The following is a 27,749-nucleotide window of genomic DNA, read 5'->3' on the forward strand; positions in this document are numbered from 1 at the left end:
ATAAACATGCTTATGCTAAACATAAATAAATTGCATATACAGTAAGTTAACTGTAAATAAGCACAGAACAGGAAGAAAAGGGAAAATCCAGCCTTGTTATCTGTATTTCTGGTATGAAATAACGCTTAAAAGTGAATCCGATTATCTGTGTCTAAGAGAGTTGTGCACTTTGCTTGAAAAGCATATAAGATATACTGAATTTTAAGAGAAAATATTTCTTTGTTTTTATTGTCTCGCACATACTAAAACACCGCTTTCCGTAAGGCTGTGTTATTTATAACTTTGTACTTATAAATAATTTCCATAGAGTTACTCTGAAAAAAATGCAAGATATAGTAAGAATAATTTTTTAAATGCTGACATTTTAACAGGAAATACTGTAAAATAATCCCTGCAATTGCCTTTTAGGCTACTCAGCCTCACAGACTGTATTTAGAATGCAAAATAGTACTGAAATTACAAACGTGGGCATATCAGAATTGATTTTTTTTCAAAACATGTTGCCTGAGGAAGGCATGTGCTGCCCTTCTGTTGCTCTCCACAGTCAGTAATACCTGTGCTTAAACCCATTAATTAGTGTTGTAATGAGTGTCTGATGAAGACCCTGGAGGCTTCAGAAGGAACCAGCTGTTTTGTTTTCAAGGAGCTTTGGGGAACTGCTCTCACAGGTCTGTGGCAACTCAGAAAAAATGTTTTGGCATTTTGAATCTGCAAGGGAGAACCTGTTTTGCATATCCAGAATCTGCTGTATGTGACAAATGTGACATGAATCTGACATCTGTGTGTGTCCTGTGTGTGTCACGAAACCATTTCTTTCATCAGTTCTAAAGGTGGCACTGCTCAATGGTCTCACCAGAGATGTATGCCGTAAATGATGTGACTGAGGGCCAAAAACTAGAGAGAGAAGGACTGACACAGTAAGAGCAAGACTGTAGTTTTTAACACTGTTTCATGTATATTGTTATTTTTGAGGCATAATTCTTTCCTGTCTTGTTAATTCTGGTTAGTTAGGGCGCCCACTGCTTGCGTTTGTGCTCATAGCTGAGGCTATTGCTCAGGGCAGCATGAACGTGGACACACGTTCCCGTCTCCCACTGCTGCTGCTGGAGCAGCATCCCCTGGCACAGGGACAGTGCAGATATCTGAGGATTCAAATTTCCTGACAAGATTTGCCAGAGGACATCTGTCAGAGCCCAAAGAGGTAACAGCTGCAACAGGGCAGGGTGGAAAATTTTGAAAGAGAGCGAGTACTGATAAGGAAAGAGGACAGCAATTTTTATCTGCCTAGGGCTGCAAAAAACCTTGCGTCAGCTCTGCTCAGTTGTAATACAGATTTTATTCTGGTTTTATTTAGTTTTCGCAGGGAATATTGTGATGTGCATGTGGGTTGCATCATTCTTTGTGTTATTATTGGCTCACCTAATTCAGTATAGTGAAAGGCATTCTAAGCAGAATAAATTTTAGAGTTCTTTTTCAAAATGCAAAGCACATCAACCTAATGAATACCCTTTGGAAGAGTCCTGTACCCAAAAAGCCACACAGTTTCACGCACTGGCCCCTAGCAAGTTGAAGACAGTATTTAGAGATGTGGAAAAGGTCATTGGTGCTAAAACACACACCGGAGGAGAGAAAGAAAGATAAAAAATAAAAGTGTTGCCATGATAGACTGAGGGAAAGCTACATAAATAGGTGCTCCCAGGATTCAGTGTGAAGGTTTGATGAAAGTTGTGATAAGTGCTTTTCCTTCCCCAAAGAGCCTTGGGTATTTACTGAATAAGCTCAAGTCTGTAACCTGCAGAACGTTAAAGGCTGTAAAACAAAGTAGTGCAAGTTCAACATAGAGACGACAGTGTTAATGATCCTCAAGAAGCTGTAGTCTCACAGTACCGCCTGGTGAGTTCAAACGGTGGTTTGTGGCCTCTCTAGAGTTCAACCACTTTGTTCAACTCTGCACATACAGAGTTTTTTTCCCAAATGAGCCTTAAAGATGTCATTCAAGATGCAAATTGGGTTGTGCCTGGGGTGTGCCATATCGAACAGTGATGACTGAAGACCAAATGACCTGCAAAGATGCCGGTGAGACTTCAGAGCTTCTTGTTTCTTATTACCCTCTTACTACAAGTGCTTCCTACAACAGCCTTGCTAAGAGTAAGCTCTCCTTGTGTTTCCTCAGAGAGCTCATAAGGAAGCAACATTGCTATTTCTTCATGATCAAATATAAATAGTTTTCACGCTTTTTTCCTGTCAGGGCTCAATGAGAGCTGGTTGATCCTTAGGGGAGGATGAGCTGGGACCCAATGGTGACCCCAGTGTAAGCCATGACCTCGCTGGTGGGTGCATCTGGTTACGGTGGGCAGAGCCAGGCCCTGTAACAGGGTTCATGGGCAGTCCCTGATCTGTAAAGCAAAGAACCAGGGCCAGGGACCATCTTGGGGCTCCTGTCAGGAGCTAAAGCAGAGGAGGCTGGAGACAGGACCAGAGAAAAGGCTACAACGTGGATCTGAAGTTCATCCACGGGGCAGGGCCAGAGGCAGCACTGGAAACAAGCTACAACATATGACCACAGGGGCCACCCAGGAGATGGGCTGCCCACAGCAGAGATCCACATTCTTCCCATCACTCCCGAAGAGAAGAATGCTAACCCCCAATAACCATTTCCAAAAGACGGCTCCTTGTTCACCTTCCTCCTGTTACAGTAGCAGCACAGGAATGTTGGGGTGGCTGCGGGAAGAGCCCTGGGTCAGGTGCGCTCGAACAGAGCTCTTATGTCTCAGTTCCCACTGGGCTTAATCCTCAGCAGTCACACTGAGGCAAGATACCAGCAAGAATTGGATTGAAAGTAGAAAGCTTATTTCGGAAGCAGCAACTCCAAAATCCTGCTGAGTTTCTACCAGCATGCTTTCTTGTCATTTGGGGAAGAAAAAAGAAAAAGTAAGCTGTTACACCCTTCATCAGAGGGTCACTGGGTTGCAGATTTAGTATGAAACCCTCACTCACTCCACTAACTTGACCAGCAGTTTTGGGACTGACTTCAATGTTTCCTTTTTTTTTTCCACCTGGTGTCTTCTTACATATAGCAGGATTTATTTGGTGCTGAGGAACCTACAAAGGAACTGTGCATAAGTGCTAAGAATCAGCCCATAGGCCTCTTTTTCAGCTGATGGATTTAAAACCCTCAGTTATATGATTTCTGGAATCAAACTAGATTTTCAATGCACGACTTGCCTGTTGATAGAGCTTTGCAGCATGGGTAATGTGCTTTGAAATACAGCTCCTATGATCTCCCAGCCATTATGAAAGAAAAGGGAATAAAAGCTAAAGGAAGTTTAAATAGAAATACCCACTGTATTAGGGAAAGGGATAAATGTATACGTAAGAGGTAAAGGTAGGAGCTGAGTTTCAGTGATGGTATCTCTGATACTGTCTCAGGAAAGTACAGAAGCAAAGAGCTGGATGTTTAACTGATGGGGGACAGCTTGTCCTCATAGCCCAAGGCCACTGAACAATTTCAGGCTTACTGGAAATACAGTCTAGAAAAGCATCATTTAGGCTGTATCCTGGGGTGAATCTTTTCCTCGTTCTTCAAGCTCACCTTTTCACTAGTGAAACCATTAAGCTGCTGGGTTCGGATGCATTCGGATCATCCCCCCACTCTGTTTTCAGGGTCCTGCCAGTGCTACTTCTAGCACACTCAAAACTCAGCAATTTAATTACAAGCCCATCTCTCGCTAGGGTGCATACGCTCTGTCACACCATCTGTTTCCTCTGTGAAGGCAGATGTGGATTACCTTTCATAGTTTTTGCTCTTTTGATTTCCTCACCTCCCCTTGGTCTGCTCTTAGTGTGTAGGTGTTGAGGCCAGTCTTCTGGCTGGAAATTTTGCTGGCTCCATTTTGACTGTTATCTGTCTCAATAATAGTGTCCTCAGTGGATGTCCCCTGATTATGTTGAATTAAACTATGAGGCAAGGGCATGTAAGTGTCCTGTTTTACCAGACTTTCTTCCTCCTGCTGCTAACTGCAGAGCTGCAGGGACTGCTAGAGGGCCTGACAGAAGACAAGGAGAATCTACAGCCCATACTCACTGTCATTTTTTCTGGAACTCTTTATGCAAGTGATTGACACCTTCACTGGGGGAGCTGTCACCTCTCATAATCCACTGGCATTTGGATGTTTCTAAAAAATCCTGCATGTTTCTGTGAGCTATGTCACCCTCTAATTTAGCAAATGTGTTCTCATTTTTTAATACAGTTTTATTTTTTTCTAATATGCTAAAGCATGTTTTTTCTGCTTTGTATATGGATCAAAGATTACCTGCGTCAGACTGCAGATATATTTGGGAGTTTGCTGCCCTCTGCAGTTGAAATCTAATATTAATTCCAGTTTACAAGAGCGATCCCTCCTTCCCAGTATTTTCAAAGACCTTTAAATCTCAGACAAGAAACAAGAAATGCGTTAATGACTATCACACTGTCCTGACTACAAAGTTTCTGCTCTAGCAGAAGGGAGGAGAAGTGTTCACATAAAATTATTTAACCTCTGGCTGTAAAGTTCATTGACAATCCACATAGGTAGTAAACCCTCACAGTCACCTCTTCAGCTCTCTTTTTGGTCAGTTCGTTCAGTTTCCAGTCTATAAACACAACACATCTCCCCTGTTCAAAATTTGAGCAGGAACTCTTCAGAAACTTTCCAACCTTAACAGAGAACTTAAGTGATTTGAGAGAGAGAGTTGAACATCTGTGTTTTCTGAACTGGACTATCTCCTTGTTTCATTTCTAAAATAAAGTAAGAGGACAGCTGACGATGTAAGATTGCTCTCCCCATACTACTGTAGTGGGTTTTGTCATTGCAATGTGTGGATCTTAGTACAGAACTGAAAGGCACTAAAACCTGCAAGTATCCGGCTGGTGTAGAACTGAATAAGAAAAGTAATTTTGATTTGATTTACCTCTACAGTACTGCAATCATGCTAGGCACTAAAATATCCAGAAAATTTAGATGCATCAAAGAATGTTTGGGACAGTTTACAAAAAAGTACAGTTAATATATCTATGTATTTTACCATTTTATAGATAACGCATATGAAATAGTAGGAGAGAAATTCATGTAGTTCTTAACACATCCTGCAAATACATACAGAAATCAATAAATAATTACATAAAAGGATAGGAATGGCACAAGGGAAGATAGTACAGATAGTTAAATTTTTTGGCGTGAACATTTTCTAAGTATGACTGGACAGTTTTGTAATTTTTTTTTTCAAATTGATCTAGTCAAGCGACTTTACTGAGGTGTTACAGTAAGAAACTATTTTTGACTGTCTGTGTAAGAAACCAAAATATTAGTTTCTACAATATTTAAAAGTCCTTCCTGCACTCTAGTAAAGGAACTGCATCCCATTTCAGAGGTAGTGGCTCTGACTCCTCTAATACAGCACATTTACAAGCTTTAGCTTTTTAAAGCTCTGTACTTGCAAGGATCTAATACGACAATCTCTTTTGATTTTTCCCATGTCTGCAAAACATACCAAAATGAACAAGTATTGTAAGTCTGATCCTCAGGGACTGTAAATCACTGTTCCTTCACTGAAGGCAATGGAGGAGCACTGATTTGTAGAAACAGAGGATCTAGCCCTAGATTTTAAGTGTTTCATAAACACTTCAACTGAAAAACATACATGATGATTCAAATAATAGTTTACTTTCTGCATATTATAGTTTATGCTCTTTTGCCCAATTTGGAGTACTTAAAGTATCAACAAATATAATAAAAGTACAATATCACAGTGATCAGCATGAAGTGGATCAAATTACTATAGTTTAATCACTCAGTGAACTGCCAGCTTGTTTTTGCCATCACACAAAAGCAATGTCTTAATTTCTTCCGACAAATAGGGATTGTTACTTATGCAGATGGTGCATAGATGAAACATGAGTGGTTAAATTTTGCCAGCTTGTATTTTTCCAAAGAGTGCTTAACACAGCAATCCTAAAGTTCACATAATAAAAAACTGTTTCCGTGCCGAGATCAAGGTCAGAAATTATAGCCACTGTCAATCCAGTTTCAATGGATTGTCTGTACGGTTAAGAATTTGTCATAAGGTATTTCAGGGAATCTTGGAGTCTTTCTGTTCACTAGAGAAATGGACATCATCTTGTTCGCATTTATTTTATCCCCTTCCTGTTCATGGGGAGGCTTCACAATCTCCAGAAGTGCAGAAGTGCTCAGGCTTCTTGCTCAGCATCTGGGAATCATGGAGCTCAGGTTTTGACTGTGCTATTATCCACTGTTAGACCTTGGGCAAGTCACTTCACTTCTTTAGAGTGTTTAAATTTTGGTGTTAATTTTCACTCTAGAAGGTCAGTAATACCTAGGTGACAAGTGTATTAAAAGGTTTACTTCTGAGACTTTTGACTTTGTGTCCTTTAAAAGCCCTTATTATGTATTATGTGATTTGACTAATGATGGGCACATTCAGAATTCATAAAAACTGTAGCTATAAAAATTATCTTCTGTAAAACTATGCTAGTAAATTAAAGTTTTTATTGTAATACATTCAGATTGTATGTTGAAAAAAGGATATTGCAAACCATTTTCCCCAGAATGCATCAGTAGAGAGTATAACCAAACCAAATACTGAAATATACTTTAGTTTGCTTGTTTCTTAAATTACTGTTATACTTCAGAGTTCCCTGCAACAACCTAAAAGAAAGATATGGAGAAATACCTTACATTCTGTATTACACATCTTAGTGACTCAAGCTGATGTTGGTTTTGCTGGTTCTGTACTACAAAATTTGAGTTACACACTTTCTGAGAGATCACAAAGGTTTGATTTGTTACTTGATTCCAGGTAGTGAATTTGCCATAAGCCCAGCATATGTGTTTTAGAAATTCAGTTTCACTTAGATCCAAGGTTCGGGCTTTGGGCATGTTCTCTGTTTTTTGATTTGGGAAAAATTCCTCCCTTAGGGAGTGCTCAGTGCCTGTTCTTTCATATAGGAAAAAGTAGTTAGAGGAAAAGAGTCTTTCTATCCAACACGGTGATATCAGTTAAAAAGTCACCAGCTGTGATAGTGCTAGGGTGTGTTGTAAGCCAGGCAGAAAGTTTCACAGCAGCTTAAAACTAAAGCCTATTAGAATCTGTCTGGTGCTATTTGCAGCTTAGGATAGACAGTGTCTAGAAAATTTCAAGCTTTGCTTCTGTTTGACTCCACTCACCTTTCTTTTGGAAAGCTGTCAGTAAAGACTGCCACAGAAATGAGGCCAAACTCTCCTTTACTCCCTTTATGGTCAGATGCAGTTGACAATGTACATCAGAAGAGGATTATCAGCTCGTTTGAGAAAGAGATGAGCTTGCTCCCATTACTTTAACACTTGACCAAGGAAAAGAAGGGAGTAGAGGAAGGAACAAAAAAGTCCTGAAGTGTCATCTAACTTGGAAGATTAGGAGGGAAAAGTAGTGGGAGCTCTTAAAACTGTCCCTGTGGTCTAGGGAGAAAACACGTAGGTCTGAGTAAACAGATAGAAGTAAGAGCTGGGAAGAATGGAGTGTTGGAGCTTAAAGGCAATGGTAAAGTCCTGTAACATAAGTAATGGTGAGAACTTTTGTATTGGGGGTCATGGCACTTTATTTAATGCCCTGGTAATATAGCAAGGGGAGCTCAAAAAGCAAGAGAAACAGAAAGTATTGATTTTGTTTGAATAACCCCGTGTTTTCAGGGCCTGGGAAGTGGGGACCTGATAGAAGGTCACCCCATATTTGCTTTCTTTGACATTTCTAGAAACCATTTCCAAGTGAAGTCCAAAGACTCCCCATGTAGCCCAGGCCTCCTTGAGACCTGGCAGCTCTCTGAAATAGTAGCTTTGACTGTGTGAAGGGATAACAGGAAACATTTCCTAGGCGTGCAGCACTGCAGCATGTGTTCACCCCATCTGACACCCCTTGAAGCCAGTGTACCTGGTCTACATGTGCTGCACTCAACATCAGGCTCTGCAGTCCATGCTCACCAAATCCAGCATCTTTTGGAAGCATCAGTCTTGCTATGAATCCTAGGAACAGTGGTGGGTGTACTTCTACAGAGATGTGCCAACAAGAATTACAGCAATGATGTTGTGAAGTGGTGGGTGCTGTTGATACCCTCAGGCCTGGATCAAGCACGAGACAAGCACCAGTATGGTGATACCAGGATGCTTGGTCCATCTGTCGGAGTGCTCCCTGGACAGGCTGGGGAAACACCCATTTGGCATTCCTGACCGTGGGAGCAGGCCTGACACTTATAGTATGATCAGCACAGGGTGTTTTTACACAATCGTAGCATGGTTGGAGTTGGAGGGACCTCTGGAGATCATCTAGTCCAACCCACTCACTAAAGCAGGTTCACCTAGATCAGGTTACACAGGAATGCGTCCAGGTGGGTTTCAAATGTCTCCAGAGAAGGAGACTCCACAACCTCTCTGGGCAGCCTGTTCCAGTGCTCTGGCACCTTCAAAGTAAAAAAGTTTCTCCTCACAGTCAGGTGCAACTAACTGTGTTTCAGTCTGTGCCCATTGCCCCTCATCCTGTCTTTGGGCACTACTGAAGAGAGTCTAGCCCCATTCTCTCGACACTCACCCTTAAGAGATTTATAAGCACTGATAAGGACCCCTCTCAGTCTTCTCCAGGCTAAACAGGCCCAGGTCTCTCAGCCTTTCCTTGTAAGAAAGATGCTCCAGTCCCCTCATCATCTTTGCAGCCCTTGGCTAGACTCTTTCCAGTAGTTCCTTGTCTTTCTTGAACTAGGAAGTCCAGAACTGGACACAGGTTTTTTTTAATTGTCCTGCTCCAGATGTGGTGATCAAGTGCAGGGCTGCCTGACAGGTACCCCCTGACAGCAACAGGCACACTGTCAGCACGAGGTATTATCCTTTTCCCTGGTCCCCTGCTTTGCTGTCCTTGCATCCTCCCTTCTCTACCCCCATGTCTTCCTGAAAAAGCAACCTGCCTCTAATTACTTTTCCCACATTGGCCCTTGTTTTGCTATATCTGTACCCAAATTTGGTATTTCTGATACCATTACCCAGGTGATCTTGGCTTTTAATGCAAATATTAATAACAATAACGACCTATGTGATGTTGGCTTTGCAAGATCATACTCCCCAAAATGTCCTCATCATTCCCCTCACACTCCCCAGTTCTCTGTGAAGCCCACCTGTAGCACACACCTCCCTGATATCCCCCTGTGATGTCCCACCATCCACGGTGGCACTGTCCATCATGTATGGCTGTGGCTTGCACTGCCATGGCCACCTCCAGCCCTGTCTCATCAGCAGCTCCCCACCTCCTGGGAGCCCTGTTGGCTTCATGGACCTCCAAGTGGATTAGGCTTGCCCAGCTTGCCTCCTTCTGCTTCTCAGGGTGAGTGGGTGCAGAGAAAAAGGCATGGTGAGCCCAGGAGTCTGCCCGAGGCTTGTCCTGGGTGAGGAAAGAGTCATCCTGGTTCCTCTGGGTGAAGAGAATTTGCCTGTTTGTTGTATGTTGGTGGGATTGTTTGCAATTTAGTTCCCGTTTGGGAGCTATGTCTTGTGAATAAATGGATAACCTTGCAGTCAATGTTATGAGATTTGCTACTTTTGCTGATAGCTCAGAGCTGGCTGCTGAGGGCAAGTGGGGCAGAGCCAGCTGAGGGAAAAGCTTTAGAAAGCCGAACAGCTGGCGGTTACTGAGGTGACTGAGGAATAGAAAGCAGTAAATAAGGATGTTCAGATGAAACTTGTTCTTGCTGAAGAGGTAATTATGTTTTCTAGAGGGTACACTAATTTGTCGATGTGGGTTTTGCTGGGTTCGGTGGTAATTTGCACGCTACTTGAAAGCTGTGCATTGATGTGAAGATGGAGGCTTTGCAGCTGAGGGCATCTGGAGGGATTTTATGTTTGACAATAGTTGCAGGACCTGCTGGGTAAAAAGAAGGGGCAGAGCTGAACTAGGTAAAAGGGATTAAACCTAAACTGTAAATAACTAATGCAGCCTATTAAGTGGACTGACAGTTGGCCAAAAGTTGCTGTAGCTGACTTGCTTTGAAGGAACAGTAAATAATGAGGATGAGGGATGATATAGTGGTACTGTGCAGTAGGAACAGGCTAGCAATTAGAGGTGGTGTTAGTATGGCACCAGAACAAAAGGAGCAGTTTGCCTCAGTTTTCGGTAAAGTAATACAGTTAAGTGCAGTAATGCAGTTAGAACACAGTTAAATGAGGCTAAAATCAAATTTTTCTATGAGGATGTTTGGAAGTGGATGTTTACCAGATTTAAAAAGCTTAGATGTGATCCTAAGATAATGGGAAAATAGCACATATGCTGCTAAACAAAGAAATGTGATTGAGATTGCTACGGACTTGTTTGTCAAAATATAGAAGACTTTATAACCAACTTTAAAATAAGAATGTGCGAGGACTTGCACGTAAATGGAAAACGAGGTAAAATGTGCTGTATGTGTTTACTAACTGTAGATTGGCTGACATGGGTTTTTTTATTAGTCCTCCATAGTTCAGTAAAGCACTTGATATGATGCTATGAAGTCAATCATTACATGAGAAGACATAAATTAGTAGAAAAATGTGGGACTAGTGGAAGGTGGATTTAAGGTGGAGCCAGACTCTTCACAGAGGTGCGCAGCTGTAGGATGAGAGGCAAATGACACATATTGCAACAAGGGAAATTCTAATTAAATGTTATCAGTGTATTTTTGCAAGCATGGATTTTTGGTACTCTTAAAATATTTTCACTGATTCCAGTTGCAGAATACTGAGAAAATTTGGGAAATACTGCTTATGTGTAGTAAGATGACTATATAGATCAGAAACAAATAAAACTGGAGTTATTGCAGTGGAACAATTTTGTTGATGCTGTGTAAAAAACATGGGGACATAAACATTTTGAATGGAATAAAATAATTAAATGAGGGTGTATTAGCTGATTACCACATGACTGGGCCACCAGTGCCGTGGGAAAGGCAGATACAGTTGTAAGATGACTGACAGGCACCTACTGCAGCCATTACCAGGAAAGATGAGTTCAAACCTGAGTAAGTCCCTCAGGAACTCATGAAGAGCTCGTTTCCTTGAAAGGACTTGATTTACTTAGTTTAGGAAAATTAGACTGAAAACCAAAATGTGTAATGTTTTTAAGTGCATCAAGGTAGTAAACTTCATAGTAGAAGAAAGTCTGTTTAAGATACAGGGTATGATGTTTGCACCAGAACAGATGAATATAAGGTTAGTAAACACTGAGGAAGGTTACAAACCATCACAGCATTAAGGTTCAGAAATAGCTTTACAGCAGGAGTAATAGAGCTGAAAAATTATCTAGGCCTTGTCTGGTGCTTGATTTGCTGTTAAAATAAATTATTTGATATGGCTGTGGGGGTGGCAGAGGACAAGAGTTGATGACTTTGGAACATAAGACTGGAAAGGACATTGTCTTTCTAGAAATATAAGCAGAGCAGTGTGATGAAAAGCTACAGTAAATCACTCTGATTCTTAAATGCCATTAATATTAAAAGGTCGTTATTTCTCTGAAGGATCTAAGACATCTTGAGCCACTGAAAAAAGTAAGAGGCGTTTATTATCAAGGAAGCTTAGACTCAAAAACTGTCTGCACCAGCGTCCATACAGCTGTCATGGCCTTCTACCGTGAGAAGTTGCGTGTAAATGGTTGTGTTCTGCCTTGGCCTAAGGGAAAGGTACCTTCAGCTGAAAAATTGCTCTGGTTGCTGCTTTTGACAGGAGGCAGACTGTATACAGGAATCCCTTTATCTGAAGGACAGACTGCATCTGAACTAGACCTGTTTTAACAGTTGACTCAGCCTTGTCCATTTAAAGCCATTACAAAGGTCCCATCCTGCTAAGGAGATAGTGAGCCCTGGTGTGTGTTTCTGCATCTAAGGAAAACAAAAGCACTTTTGAACATTAAAAAGAATTGTCTCCATTTAGTTTAAGCTCTGGGCATCTATCAGAAATTATTCTAAATATTCACTGCATTGAAATTTTCCCTAAACTTAACTGCTCTGCAGTACTCATGTTCTTATATATGTGTCTTGTTTGCAAGGTGTTGCAAGAAAGTAATTTAGGGTTCTGCTTACTGCAGAACAATGTTTAGATCTCTCAAAGAGAAGTGTGATTTAAAAGAGTTTGGTGATGGGTTCAACTCTATTATTTACTGCATGGGGGAAATATGCCAAGCCGAATGCTGCTTGCCTTCTCTCCAGGTGCCTGTACCCACCGCGGTGCAAACTTTCAGGATTCCTCTCTCCCTGACAACCATTTGTTCCGGAGTCTGTATTTTAGAGCTCCAAAGGCAAACTTTCAGGCATTCCCTCCCTGATGACTGTTTGCTCTGCAGTTTATATTTTAGAACTCCAGAGGCAAACTTTCAGGTGAAGCCTGATAACCGTATGCAGAGCAGACTTTCAGGAAACAAAATTCTCAGGAAAAAAAAAAATTAATGGAGTAGAATAGCAGGAGGGCTGGCTCAAGCTGGGTACCTGTGCAGAGGTTCCAACCTGACCGTAGAAAACCACAGACTTTTATATTTCTACAGACTATTCATACCATTATTCAGTCCAATAACAGTATTTCACTTTGGGGTCTTCTTGCTTCTCATTGGATCCTTTTCACTGATCTCACACGTGCATTTGATTTGTTTAGCTGCAGACTTTGTTTATAGTCCATAGCCTTGTAGGTGCTGTTTTCTCTGAATAAATCCTTTTCTTCTCAGAGAACTGCAAAACAGACCTTATCTTGCAAGTGTTCAGTGTAGTTTGTAGCTGCTTTTGGTAAATATGAGCAGAACTTTACAGCTTAAGATTTCAGCAAATCCAGCTTACTAAGTAACATGGAGAGAGTATATTAAAAATCATACAACTTCTAGATGATTCATTATATTTAGTATGCATTTACTTAAGCTAAATGATTGACATGAAACTTAAATTGGGCTCATCCACTGACCTGTGAGTAGTAAAACCATCACCATACAGGCAGCTTATTTGACAGAGACAGTTCAAAATAGGCTCACACAGGCTGTCATATTTATAAAATAAAGTGGTTGACTCGTAGTCAAATCGCACACAGTGTGAAATGTATGCACGAGGCTCCCTGCACCCACAGATTATCGATGTTCAGTGTGCCGTTCTGCTTCCTTGTGGGTTTCCTAAAAGGGGTTCTTGGCCTGGCTGCAGCTCAGGCCTTTACCTCCTCTGGAGCCTGTACCAAACTGCTGCTGGTTTGGCTGGGGAGGGGGGCGAGTGCATCCACCACGCAAGGATGACCTTCACATATCCTGTTCTCTATCTGAACACACAAAAAATTCTTGTTTTGATAGAAAATAAACGATCTATACTATATGTAACTGTACTGGTTTTGAAGCAACAGTCTCATGGGTAGAAATAAAAAATGTTGTTTTATGGAAAATACTGCACTAATAGCCCTAAAATAATAGTTCGCAATAGCTCTGCTTAAGAGTTTGTAGCCACTGCTGTGAAATACTCTTCTTTTTTAATATAAATACGTATGTTACTTGTATGTGGTAGCACTGGAGCCATCTTTGAAAGAGATAAGCATAGAATACAAATATGGACAAAGTGTTAGTCTGACACATTTGAAGTGTCATCTGAATAAAATAGCATAATGCAAGATTTTGGTAAGGGATGTGGTGATATCTTCAGCAGGATTAAATTATATTTATTTTCCTTTCAAAATAAATTATAAATGTCACAGCTCTGCACAGCTGAAAAGACTAAATTAATTAGCCTGTCACCTGAGAGCTTTCGCCCTTTCTGGAAGAGAATGAAGTGCTTTGAAAGAGCGCTGGAAAGGGCCCTCATCCTACTTGACCTTTCCAGAGATGCAGCAGACAGATCGATAGAGAAGTGACTGCAACGAGCTGGCACCTCACAGAGAGGGGATACTTCAGGGGTGCTGAAACAGGTTAGAAATACATGGAGGTCGACTGCTTTGGTTTATGAAGAGGCTCTCCTGTCTTTGTGGCTGCAGCTGAGGTAACTTCAAGCCACTTTGTCTGCCCCTTGACTTTATTTTTTCAGAAATTGTCTGCATATTTATCAAAATCAAACCCTTCTTCATTCTAAAACATTGGTGGCGTGAATTTGTGATAGCTAATCTCAGGGGGTGAACAACCTAAAGCAATCGAAAATGGCTCTCTGGGGCAGAAGTTTTAAAGATAAACCAGTCTTTCTGCAGCTGTTTTCCTAGTCTTTTTTTTTTGGCTCAAAATCAAAACTAAACAGCATCACCTTAGAAACCCCAAATGTGCCTTCACTGATGTTGGTAAGAATTGGTGATGTCTATGAGCACGTTCAGTCAGAGTGGTTCATGCACTGCTGCAAGGTTCATGCTCTCTATGGGATATTAATGCTGCTTTTTGTTCCTGTGCTCCCGGGTCAGATGTTCCCTTGTGGGCAGAGGAGTGTGGAAGAGTACAGAGAGGGGAAATTGCTGTAGTTGAAAGTGTGTGTGCTAGATTCTTGGTTTGAGGGTGAATTCCACCAAATTCATCTCCTCTCTGAGTCCTGTTATGTAACATTTGTCTTTTGACACTGAAGCCCAGTTGTGAGGAGTGATGCCAAATAGGAAATAATGTGTGGGTTGAGAGAGCACCACCTGAGACAGTACTCCTGAATCCCCTCTGATAAGCTTTCATGTTGGGAGCTTTTTAAAGTATTTAGTTATGGTGGAGAAGGAATCCTATTTTCAGAGCCTGCCCTGCCGCCTTCACTCGTTTCCCAACAAGCACATGTATGTATACTGATTTGCTTCAATATTTAGCTTATATCAATAGCCTCTGAAGAGCTAACTAGCCAAGAAAAAAAAAAGCATCAAGAACCGCATGGCGAAGCTGAGTTATTATGTCGATGAGAGCAGCCAAACCAGGTGTATTCCTCATAATCACTCCAAAAAGAGACATGAATACCAAATATGAGTCAATAAGCAACCTTTGCAATGTTTATTGGATTGTTGCTCGACAGCAGAAATACATAACTTGGAGTCACTACCTTTCTAAAATTAAGTCTTTCAGCAGCTCAGAAGCGTGTGTCTGCTGCACCACTCTGTCTTGCGATGTATCTGAATGGCAGATAAATGAGTGAACAAGATTCATAAATTGTGCCTATACCAGCAAATCAAATGGTGTCTGGATGTTGATTTATTAGTATAGTGTCTGGCTCCTTGGGTGGTTCAAACAGTGCTCTCCCAGCAGAAGTGAAGAATCATTCCCAATATGTAGTTTGAATGAGGCACAACTATTCTGGAGGGAAAGAGGTTTAATGCTCTGGATGTGGCTGGTCTGTAACAGCTGCTACCAGGGCCAGAGAATCGGCTTTGGCACTATTTAGCGTTCTGTGTAGACGTAGCCATCATCTCTGGTCAGAGCACTCTTGTAGAAAACAGGAGACAAGCTGAAGCTGATTGCAATTACAAATTCTTCCAGCTGTTTCCTAATGTGTGTAGTGATGAGGTCACTCACTTGCAAGACGATGCTCTAGGCTCTGGTCCTCGCTTTGAGGACTTTTCTGTATTGAAATTAAACAATTAGTATTGAAATAAAACAATTAGTGGAGATGAAGATAATGAATTCTTTCCACTAAAGGACTGTAGCTTACAGCTGATGTAGAGTCACAGTCTTTTGTGCTCTTTTTCTGGCTCAATTAATCTTGATTTTCCTTTAATATACATTGAATGGCTCGACCAGGAATAATGGACTGTCTTTACACCCATCCCCCTACAATTGCCTTGAGGCTAAACTTACTGGGTGTTTAGGCCAAGATTATATTGACCAGTTTAAAAGTTCAGTATTCCATGATTTGATGTAGGACAGAAAGCTGGTACAGGAGGCCTACAGACAGACCCATGTGTTATTTGTATAAGCAAGTACACTGTGAATGACATTTGTTGTGGCAAATCCCACTTCTGGTGTGATGCTGCCAAAAGTTTTCAGTCTTGTCTTTTGAGAAATGATGGTTGATGGCTACTGCCTTTCCAGGCATCAAATACTCCAAGGCAAACAGTGCTCATATTCAGAATAATATAGATACCAAGGGAGAAGGTTTCCCTGCTTTGCTCCTTTTGTGTACCCTCCTTGAGCAGTTTGTGTACAAAGCCCCAGTGGTGCATCGCTGTGATTTTTCACCTGTTCTGTCTTCTGCTTTTCCTTCTAAATAATCACTATAACTTTGAAACCAGCTGAAGGAGGTTTTGTGGGTGCTGCTCCCTAGGAACTTGTCTGACTAATTCATTGTTGTGCTTTCTGCTGTGCTCTTGCCCTTTGTAGGATTGTTCTGGGGGTGAGGAGGGCAGCACTGAATGGTTTTAATCTTCAATTCCTATACCTCTTTAAAAAACAAATGATGAAAAGAATTTTTAGAATTTGTGCCTTTCTTATCAGCCAGCCTTTCTATTTAGATATCTCTTTGGCTCGGACCTATGTTTTTTGAGATGCTGTTTGTTATATCTTTTGTATTAAAACTGAATTTTTACAAATGAATTAAACTTACTCCCTCTATCAGTGGAGGACATGGTCTTCAGTCATCTGTGGAAATTCTTCTGTGGAAACCAGAGTAACTATTAGCGCCCCTAAAGTCTAAGTTATTGCCTTGAAAGAGATCTTGGCAAAGAAAAGCGCTTGGTCGTCTGTGTGAAGACCATTAACTTACTGCATGAAAGTTGTTTAATATACCTGAAAATTCTTGCTATAGAGGTTTGTGCCTTGATCAGGTGAAATGGGAAATAATCTGAACTCCTGTTTTAAGTGTGGAACAGCTTGCAGTTCTGTCTAACATACAGAGTGAAGAAGCAGTGATACTTCCTGACCTGCTAGAGATGAAAACATTTTGTTTTGATTTTTCTGTTGGAACTTGACCCAGTGAAACAAATGATCCAATAAAATGTTAATAACTCCTCTAGGGTAAAATGTAACCAACCTAAAAGTCTAGAAGTTCTGCATGGGAATTGCATGAGTCAGTCACCTTTACTTCACATGGATGCATTTTTAACAGCATCTTCTGTATGTGCTGTTCCAGGTTAATTTTTGAACTAGCCTGGTTTTAACTAGTCTCCGAGAGTGAAAACAAAAGTCATGGTAGACTGTCAGGTTGTGGTTGGTATGCTAATAAAACTGTTGGGTTTTGGATCAAATGATCCAACATACTCAGGAGCTGCTGTTGCATTAGTGAACTTTTGACAAAGACAAAAAAAAAAAGGCAATATTGAACCTGGAGAGAGGTTCCTGGGCTTGCCAGGGGATGCAGGGTGGTCAGGTGCTTAAGAAAGAGATTGTTGGGCACCAGTGGAGTCGGAGAACAAGGCATCAGGAAATGCCAAAGATAAATGGGTACTTGATTCCACATGCAACTCACAGTTGCACATTCTCTCTTGGAAAGAAGGCTGGCTGGTCTCTCTCAGAGCAGAGCAAGAGCAAACTGGGTTCATTGGGGTTCATTGCAGCAAATTTGATAATGCTAAAAGCTTTACCCAGTTGTATGAGAAACAACCCAGAAGAATTTCCTAGATACTGTGAATTCTCACACCAGATGACTGCTCTGTCTTCTGTATTTATGGATTTGTATAAATAAAGTGACTCTCTCCCCCTCCTTCCCCTTCTTTTTTTTTTTTTTTTAATTTTGTTTGTATGAGTGGTGTTTTTTGTCATATCAGACATGTCAGAAATGCTGGACAATAGAAGCAAACTATATGGCTCAGTCCATATAGCTCAGTCCATTTAAAGGGAGAAAATGAGAGAATGCGAGAGGCTAAGGTTTGTATCCTGCTGCAGGTGATACTTACTATTCCCAGCTTGAGTCTGCCATGCCTATTTTCTCACCCAAGTCTCTGAAGTGTCACTTCTCATGGAGCACACAATGACTGTGAGAAAATGGAGGTCTTGGGAGATGCCTGGAACAACCTTTGTGGGCCTAGAAACGCTTTTCTTAATTTGCAAGAACCTTTCGCCATAAATAACTTGCCACAGACATATATTTAGGCATGTGACATACAAATGGATGGATACCTGCCCCACATGCTTGTTTACAAACAGTTAACAAAGCCAACAGGATGTTTAAATTGGATGTACAATTTTTTTTTTCAGGTTTATATACCTGAAGTGAATATGCAGTACTAAGATAACTCCAACAATCCAACAGGTGGTTTTAGATGGAGTATACTTAATTTGCCTCTTAGAATACAGGTCTGATCTTAAAAGCTCTTAAAAGCTATTCTACAAACCAATGTACTAATAAAAGCAGAAGAGTCTCCAAACTATCTGTCCTGATCTTGTGTGTTCATGAACTGGACTTTAACAGCCTGTAGTGTCAATTCTATTAAGCATTTGATAACAAAGTAGGCAGAGCTCGCTATGCAAAAGCTGTTTTCCCAGACAGATAAATTACCAGGCTAAAGTGCAAGTACGCTTATTCCGACAATGAATTAAAATTATTGCCTCTAAAAATTGTGCATCTGTCCAAAGCCGTGAAACATCTGGTTTCTTTTTTTGCAAATGTTCCTGAGCAAAATAAGTCGTGTATGACCATAGTATTACCTACATCTATCCTGGTTTGCTAATTTTTACAGTGTTCCACAAGAAATTGCAGCTCATTCTTCAGCTTCATTTCAGCAGCATAAAAGAAAAATATTTAAGCCCCTTCAGGTATTTAACCTCCTTTAGGAGCTAAAAGGAAGGACAGGCTTGTGGGTAAAGCACTGGTCAGAGAATTGTTCACTTGGCTGTAGCCGTCCTGTGTTACTATGGACAAATTAAACAGATTAAACACTTTTTAAATTTGGATTTCAATAATATTGCTTCCTTTCTGCCTTGCCCAGTAGGCTATAACTTGTTTGAGTCAGAGACCATCTCCTACAGGGTCTATACAAGATATGCTGATGCCAATTTCTAGGCAAGCAACAAACTAGCCTGTTTCTGCTACTGTTCCTTTTCTTGTATTTTTCTCACTGCTCATCATTTAAGATTTGTTTAGGTAAAACCTTTTGAACAGATAGACTTGGTGTAACCTGTTGGAATTCTGTTCATTTTTAGTGAGGAGTCGATTTGCCGGATCCTGGAGAGCTTACCTATGTAAATAGTGAAAAAATACATTTTTTTTTTTCTTTTCTGCAGTGATATGGTCTTTGCCTCTGGGAGAAGTTACACTCACTAGGGGAACTGTCTTCAGTTACCTGCACTCTGAGATTAGTATGGAAATTTGTTTTCTAGTCCTTTTTTTATCTTTTTTCATCTCTCTTCTTTAGAAATGCGTGTAATTTCCTATCCTACCTGTGTAACTCAGAATAAAGGAAACAGAAGATTGCTATGATATCCTCAACCTTTTTGGTTGTAAACCTTTTGAACATAAATGTAAAACCAGGAATGAATAATGAATTAAAGATGAGTGCATACCGGAGGACCTCTCCAACTCTAGAAGTGCAGTGTCTAGATCCTTCCTTCTAATTTCATGTGAAATTGAAACATTCTTTAGATCAACCAAACTTTGGGGCTTCACAAATGATCTCTTAGAAGTCTGACAATCTTAGAGGAAACCATATTTCTTGGGAACTTTGCTGATAACTGAAATCCCTTTCTACCTGATATGACTTTACAAAAAAATTTTTTTGTTACATTTTAAGGTCATAGAATCAGGTACGTAGCTTGTATTTCTTTTCCTGTTGTATTTCTCCTAGTTTTCCTCCTTCCTCTAGCAAAGCAGAACAAAAATCCAGCCAGAACCTTGTTCCAAATTATTCATGTGAGACTTACTAACATGACAAGGACATAGATGCCTTTAGGATTCTATGTTTCCTTTAAAGATCTTTTAAGTGAAGAGCAACAGCGATGTCCGTGAATTGGAGGTATTGCCCAATTTACAACAGTCCTAAATTTTCCTTCAGTCCTTCTTCTAGAAGGGCGTGATCTCCATGATGCCTTTCCACAGCACACTGCTTTTACTGAAGCCTGCCTACAGCGATTTTCCTGCTAGTATTATCAGAAGCAAAAAGAATCTTTAAGAGTATCAGCGGTTGTAATTTGCTTCTACCCATTTAAATTCAGAGGTCCATCTGGGGTTTTCGTAGGCTTAGGGGAAAATACTATTACTCTGCTCTGATTGAGATTTGCGGCGTGAAAGCATCACTCCACTTACACACTCCATACTTGCGTTTTACAGCCATTGTCTTGATTACTGAGCTGCAATTGATTCACTAGACAGCAAATTGAAAAATTATCTCCAGGCTTCTCTGTAATATTACCTCTGATAGCAGGTGCATTAGTCAGTGCTTTAGTACTAACAGAAGGCTGTCAGGCTGTCACCTTCTCTGCCAGCTAACTCTGACTGCTGGGAGAAAATCAAAGCCTGGGCTTAGGAGCTGCAGCCACTGACGGGTTCCTTCCAAACAACGGCAGAGTACAGGCTGGCAGGTTGGGAGGGAGGGAAACACTCATCTTACTACATTCAAGCAACTTGGGTGCCAGATTTGCCATATAAATAATGGTGATTAAAGAGCTCTCATGCCAAAGTTGATTAGAAAGAGGAATGTCCTTTTTATTTCGGCATCTGTGGGTTGCATGTGTATCTCCTGTAGTGAACTGTTGCTCACTTGTGTACCTTTGTCATCTTCATCAGGAGTAAGAGGCACACCAGAAAACTCAGGCAGTAGCTTTAGAGCAGAGGAGGTAGTAGTCTTCCACACAGTGTATGGTGAAGATGGAGGCCTCATTGCTACAGATGTTGTAGAAGCTAAAATGTAGAAGCTAAAAGTACAAATGATTTTGCATAGAACTGTTGTTATTATTATTTTAGTATGTCCATGGAAGATAGGAGGCTGTGAACAGCTTTTTGGACCACAGGGAGGATCATACTCAACTGTCTTGACCAAGTCTGTGCGGATTTGTGATTAAGGATGTAACTGAATTGAAAAATTGAGGCAAGGCAAGATAAGTTATGGTGTAGCAATACAAACTTTGCTAAGAAAGATGCCATCTGGAATTTCAGGAGGGATTTTGGTGCTGAAAGGGATGAAAGCTGAACTGGAAGAAATTAGATAGTGTGATAGAAAACCGGCATTGAGGTGGTAGTTGCAGATAGGTGGTAACCAGGGTAGAATTTCTTTCAGTTCAGTCTCTATTAAGACCTTTTTGAGAACAGTGGAGGCTCAGGCATGCTTCCATTGAGAGCCAGAGGGGAAGGAGTATAAAGTCAAGAGGCCATCTTTGTGCTGGTGGTGTACTTTGTGGTTTAATTTTAAAAACCAACATATTTACAAGGAGGAAAAGTGAAGGAGCAGTTCTGGGTCAGAGGGCTAGAAAGTTCTTGTCTCCTAAGAGCTATTTTGAAGCCACTGTTGAGCAACAGGAGAAAAACAATGTTTGCCTTCCTTCTTAGGGTCAATGAATAGAGGCTCTTTTTTTACAAGGGTATTTTTTTTCCTCTAGGAAAAAGGCTGTCATTGATGTAAGTGAAATTGTTGATTCTCTTGTGCAGTAAATTTTATGTACCAGTGGGCTTGCACGTGAATACATGCATTGCTCACATCTCATGGGGATTTCTAAGCACTGTGATTTCAAGGTGTACAAGTGGAATAAAAAGTCACACCTATTACAGTTTCTACAGTGTCCCTTTAGCCTCAAAGGCCATGCGCAGCTAGAATGTCTTTATTTAGATCTTACCTTTCCCCGTGTATGTGGGTGCGTGCATGTATGCACACAACTGTCTACTGCTCGCTGAGCCTCTTACAGCCACAAGCATCAGCAAAAAGTGACCTTCCTAAATGTAAGATGACATTGTTTTTATACCTCTGCTTGGCATGTCTGGGAGCCGTAACTGTAAAAGAGAGGAATGTCTGCTTTTCTCTCCTTCCCTTCCACTCCCCCGCCCAAAAAGGGCTTAGCAGCCCACTGACGAGAGGCTGGCATTAGCAATTGTGTAGTGACCCCTGGCTAATTTGTCAACTCTCCCCTTCCCTGGAAAGGAGGGGCTGACACGTGCCCTTGTGTTTTCCTCTCCCTCCTTCCACACTTTCTGCTTCCTTTTCTTGCCAGACACTTCGACACCCTGACTTACACTTACAGTGACTTTCTACTGAGAGCTCAACGAGTGCAAAAGGGCACCTATGACTTCCAAACATTGAAAGGCATAAAAGAGCCATGGGGCAGACAATCTAAAAATGAACAGGAACAGCAGAACACTGAAGGGCAAGCAGGATGGTGCAAAGCCATCTAGAAATATCTACATGTCCCAGAATGACTTTGCCTCACCCTGAAGATCTACCTTCCCGCCGCTCACTGTAGCTTGTAGAGCCCTGCCTAGATCTGTAAAGCATGCCTAAAGCCAGGCTTCACAAAGTGTTGGTGCATTGCCAGCACCCTCTGACATCCTTTTCGTGTAAGTTTGCTGCTGTATGGTGGAATATTGTTGTTGTTTGGCAACTTCTTGAGAAATACTCGGCTTTCTCTGGACTCCAGCTTATTTCAGCAGATTATGCTCCTGATTTTTCCAGTGGAAAAAAGCACACAAAAGAGAAAGTCTTATTGGCATTTATCCTTGTTTTCAGCTTCATGTTCTGTTTTATATTTTTCTTTCAGAGCAGATAGAAGCCCTCAAAAGCAGTATTAGCAGTTCTTGTGGAAAGTGGAGATTAACAGACCAAGGACACTTTGGGGCTGTTTATGTTCTGTTCAGGTCTCCTGTGTCACCAGCCACATGGCTCTTTTCCTTGCTTTTATATAGCTAGGCTAGAAATACGTGTATTACTGCTCGAAGTTTATTAATCTAGTCTCTCTGTCCTAACCCTTTATTTCTTGATGGAACCTGCCTAAACATGGGACTGGAAGACTTACTTGGCATAGAGCTGCAGGACAAGCCAGGCACACTCTGGCCAGGAAGGTGGAAGTTGTTTCACCAAGCGCGGCTTTCCCCTTGCTTGTACGATATTGCTCCTCTGCTCTTACGACTGAGAGTCTGTGTTGGTTTTCAGTTCTCCGGCTACATTAAGTGCTCCTTCCTCTCCCACCCAGTGGCAAATGTTCAACCGAAATGTTTAAAGAAGTCCAGTCTGGGAGAGGATTCTGTGGACACAATAATCCTAGTTCTTCACTTCATAGAAAATACCCAGGGCCCATCAGGGCCTGTCAGTGTGATGGGAAAGACCCAGAGTCTCTCTTTGCACTGACAAACCTTGAAAAACAGCCGTCCTTTGGGATGTTTTGGGATGTCCAAGGGAAAGCACATTTCTCCAGTTGTTTCAAACATGAGTAATACTGAATAAACATACTCTGAAACACAGCAAATGTACGTATGTAACAATGCTTAGCTTTATTTGTTTCTAAAGTCTAGCATGCAGTAAATGTGTACTAGTAAGACAGACCTGGTGACCTTAAGAACTTTAAGAAAATCAATACAGCAGGAGTTGTTGGGTCCTTATGAATGTGGGGTCAGCTTCGGGTTTTGTTCCTTTTTTGAAATGCTGAGTGCAGCTGCGGGAATACACAAGATGCTTCACCCAGACTCTTCCTCCAACCTTTTACCACAGGCTTCCCAAATGGTTCTGTAACCACAACGTTACGGATAGCACGAGATGCTCGGTGAGGCTTAATCTGCTTGCGAAGCAAAACAAGCTGTCTCCTACGCTCTGACAACTCAGCAGCTGCTTGTATGATGTAGATTTTAACCTTCATGGATTCCCAGATTAAAGAGAAGTTAATATTGTCCCAAAATTAATTGCTGGTGCTTAGGAGGACTGAGGACAGAGGATGGCAGCACAGCGCTGTCGGAGCTCACCCACACAAATCGTCGAGGTTTTGGCAGCACCAAGTGGGTGTAAAACATTTCACACACAATTGCTTCTAATTAAATGTACATATTTTTTTGTTTTGCTTCACAACAGGGCAAAAATAACTTCTGATTGCCTGGTGTGTTTTGGTATGTTTTAAATTGTATCTTATCGTTTGACTTAAGCTCAGGCAGGGAAGTTTAAAACCATGAGTCATGTGTGTAGTGTATGTATGCAGACAAAACTTGCCTCTAAGAGGTCAGTCACTGATCTTTTGCTTATTAAATACTATAAAATCACTGCTTGTTCTGACAACAACAAACAGGCTGTTTCTTAGTGTAAGGAAGAGTAAACCAGCGACTTTGGTACTGAGGCTCTGACCAGCTCTAGTTTGAGGGGAGAGTGAAGAATCTTTGGTACAAATCACAGTAGGGAGAAACGGACCACACGACTGGAGAGAGAGGAATGCTTCCAGGAGCCCTAAAATGCTTCATTTTGCATTTCCCTTTCCCCATGGAGAAAATGAGATAACAAATTGATTGCTATTTTACTGGAAAGGTTGGAATTTTACGGTGCTGAATCCAGGATGAAAACTTGCAAAACCAACCCAAAACCCACCGGCCCCTAATCCCCCTAAACCAAAAGCAGATCTACATCCCCCATTGAAAAACTGGTACAATCTTTATCCCTCTCCCACATTCCCAATTAAGTGAAATGAAGGTACTAGTCTCTAGGGATATGCATATGTCCAAAACATTATTCACAAACCCTCCTTGGTCTTTGAGGAAAACAATATATAGAATTACTGAAGGATCATCCAGAGTTCTTAGCACCAATAAAAGGTTTCCTGAATGAGTGTCAAAAATCAGCTTTTGTAAAAGAAGCGAGCTGAGCATTGAAAGGAAGCCTTGCCCATTTCCTCCATTAACAGGAGCAGCCTTTGTATCCCGTGTTTTGAGTGAGAGGTCAGCTTTCAGATGGCAGAACAAAGTTTCTGGGGCACATTGGTCAAAGCTCAAACAGAAAGGTTTTGTATTGTTGAAAATTGGTGATGTGATTATATTGTTTATATTGTGATTATTTATTACATATTGTTGTAAACGTGTGACATGATGCATTAATGTGGTAGCTTGAAAATCCCTGTAAATCTGAAATAACAAATGTAACTACCAAATGATTTTTATTGGAACTCTATAGAAGTAAAATATCATTTATTTATGACTTCTGTTATAATAAGAGGTTCTTTGAAAACAGAAAAAACATACACACAAACCCTGGGCCACTTTTGCAAATGCCTTTTTCCTCATTTATTTTATTTAGCACTTCAACAGTTCGCTTAGATGAGATGTTATATCTTGCTTTTACGTCAGTTGGTTTACTTAATCTTGTCTTGCTGTGCTCTTTTGGCTAATCAGGAAATGCATCATAATCTGTTTATTTGTGCAGATGAAATTATTTTATGTCTGATAATCCCAGGAGAGATTATTTAAATTCTGAATCATCTCCAGAAGTCTTAAGCAGTTTACTGGGAAACAGGAGCAATGTTTATACCTATTTCATACTGGTAATGATTTTAGATCAGAACAATACAAAAAGAACATTTCTGAGCTGAAGATGTAATATTCTGGAAACTTTTAAAAGCTTTTTAGATGTGGAAGAATTATTTCCACACTTGAACAGTAGAAGAGCTTGGTAGACTAACTCTACTGAAGTCCAATATGACTCAGAAGAATGGAGAGAAAAGATTGCTTCTTCCAGTTGACCGTCATGTCTATTTCTGATTTTAGTCTTCAGAATTTTTTTCTAGATTCATCACTACTTTTTTTTCCTTTCTCTTTTTTTTCTCAGCAGACAGAGTGTCTGAGTATAAGAAAATAGAAGAAAACGTCTTCCACCTCACCTTCTTTTGGATGGCAGCTACCTAGATGTTTTCATAAACGCAATAAAAATCCATAAAAGGACAAAGATCAGCTTTGAACAAGCTAATTTAAACTAGTAGAAAAGAAAGTAGTATTAAACAAGAAAAGACCTGACTGATAGAAGTCACAGCACACACGTACTGTACTTTATATTTGTGGAAAGAAACGGAAAGATTACTGAGACAGTCTTTCTAGTTTCTCCTTTAAACAGCAATTTGATAATCTCCTGCAACTGTGCTAATGTTATTGCCAGAACTTTATGCAGTTTATTTTGCTGATGTCACTTTTCTTATGAAGTGCTCTCTGATCTTCACAAATCAGATGAGGTGTTGAAAGAAATATTTGTGACGACCCATTTTCAGCAAATGAAGTATTGTGCCCCTTATGAATCCTTGTTTTAGAAAAGCTTTGTCTGCCAGAGGTTGGATGTGGGGTGTGCGAGATGCTTCTCCAAAACACACGTAAGTTGCAAATTGCATATAATGACACACATTATCCTTCCATTTCCACAGGAAAAGGTTACCCAAACTAGGAAAGCACCTGATTTTTGGCAGGTTTGCTTTGTAACAATTTGGTAGTTGTAACGTTGCCCTGGCTCAAAAGGTGGGATCCCCCGACCTGGGGAAGTGACTCTGTGACAGAAGGGGATGCAAGGGACACAGCCGCGGGCTGCGGTGTGATGGCATTGCTGGGGTCGGGCGGACAGGTGAATGTGGCCGCAGCCACCCGCGTTCCTTTGCTGCAAATAAGATTAGTTCCCAGGTGGGTTCGGTTTGTGCTGGGAGCCAGAGCAGCTCCCCAGAATTGAGAGAAGTGGTTTGAGACAAGCTCTGGAAGACTCAAAAATTGTGCCCTTAGGTTCTGAAGAGCAAGAAATGCTTTGAAATCATTATTCCCGGTGGAGGCTGTAATGAGGTTAGGTTAGACACAATGAGTAATTCTAATTCCGTATTGTCTAATGACACAATTTAAAATAGCATTTCAGATGCAGGCCTCCCGGGTAACTGGGTTAGATGAGTAATCCCCTGCTCTGATAGAAACTCTTCTACTCGTTCCCCAGACCCATGTCTTTTTGTGACTGACCAAACATAGATTTTCTGGGTTTCAGTATAGCAATCTGACTATAAGACCTTCCTTTGTTGCTGTATGTATAGACAAGATGTTTATTTGAGGGCAAGGCAGAATACAGTTTTGAAGAAAAATCTTTTGGTTGGGGAAGAAAAACAAAATCTTTGGAAATGATTCAGGGGAGAAAGAACTTTCTGAGCAGCTGTATCAAAAGATAGACAGAATATTTGTAGCATCCTAGCATATTGTCAGTAATGGCCTGGTGGCTTAGTAATTTTTTTTCTTACCAACCATTTGAAATCTTCTTCCTTCAATTAGTGTCTGAAGGGAGATCAATAAATAGTTTTCTCTTCCAAGTGTAAAGATGTGTCTAGACTTTACGATGGAGAAAGTAACGGTCTGTCCACAGCACTGATGAAGTGTCCACTCTTAACTACTGTAATATACACACAGGGCTCCCAGCATGACTGGGTTGTCCTCATACAAGGTGCTTTTACCTACACAAAAAGGCAAGCTTTTCTCTTAAGTCACTTGCAAACAAACCAAAGAAGATTAGTAGAAGCTGTGATGTTGGGGAGAAATATTTTACTGTCTTCAGTCCCAAGATGAGGGTAAACTTTTATATTTGGAAAAGGGAAGTATTTAAAACAAGCAAGTGTATATTTTGTGAGTATATTCTTTTACTTTCACTTAGCCCTAAAGTTCTGTGAAGTTAGCCAGTGAGGTTCTTAAAAACTTGAGCTCCTTCAAGCATTGTTCTGCTGATGCTGGTCATGGACAGTGAGCCCATGAGAGACATTATGTTCTAGCTCCCTCCCTTAGCTGTTCTTGTTTGGGCATCATCTAGAGCTTGTTCCTTACTGCTCTGCAGGGAATGGCTGGCACAGAGGATTAGGAAGACTAAAACTACAAAGAAAAGCTCAGGTGGTAATGGTTCATCCCTCTCCAAAGGAAAACA

The sequence above is a fragment of the Caloenas nicobarica genome, chromosome 3 (assembly GCF_036013445.1).
Source record: "Caloenas nicobarica isolate bCalNic1 chromosome 3, bCalNic1.hap1, whole genome shotgun sequence".
Lineage (NCBI taxonomy): Eukaryota > Metazoa > Chordata > Aves > Columbiformes > Columbidae > Caloenas > Caloenas nicobarica.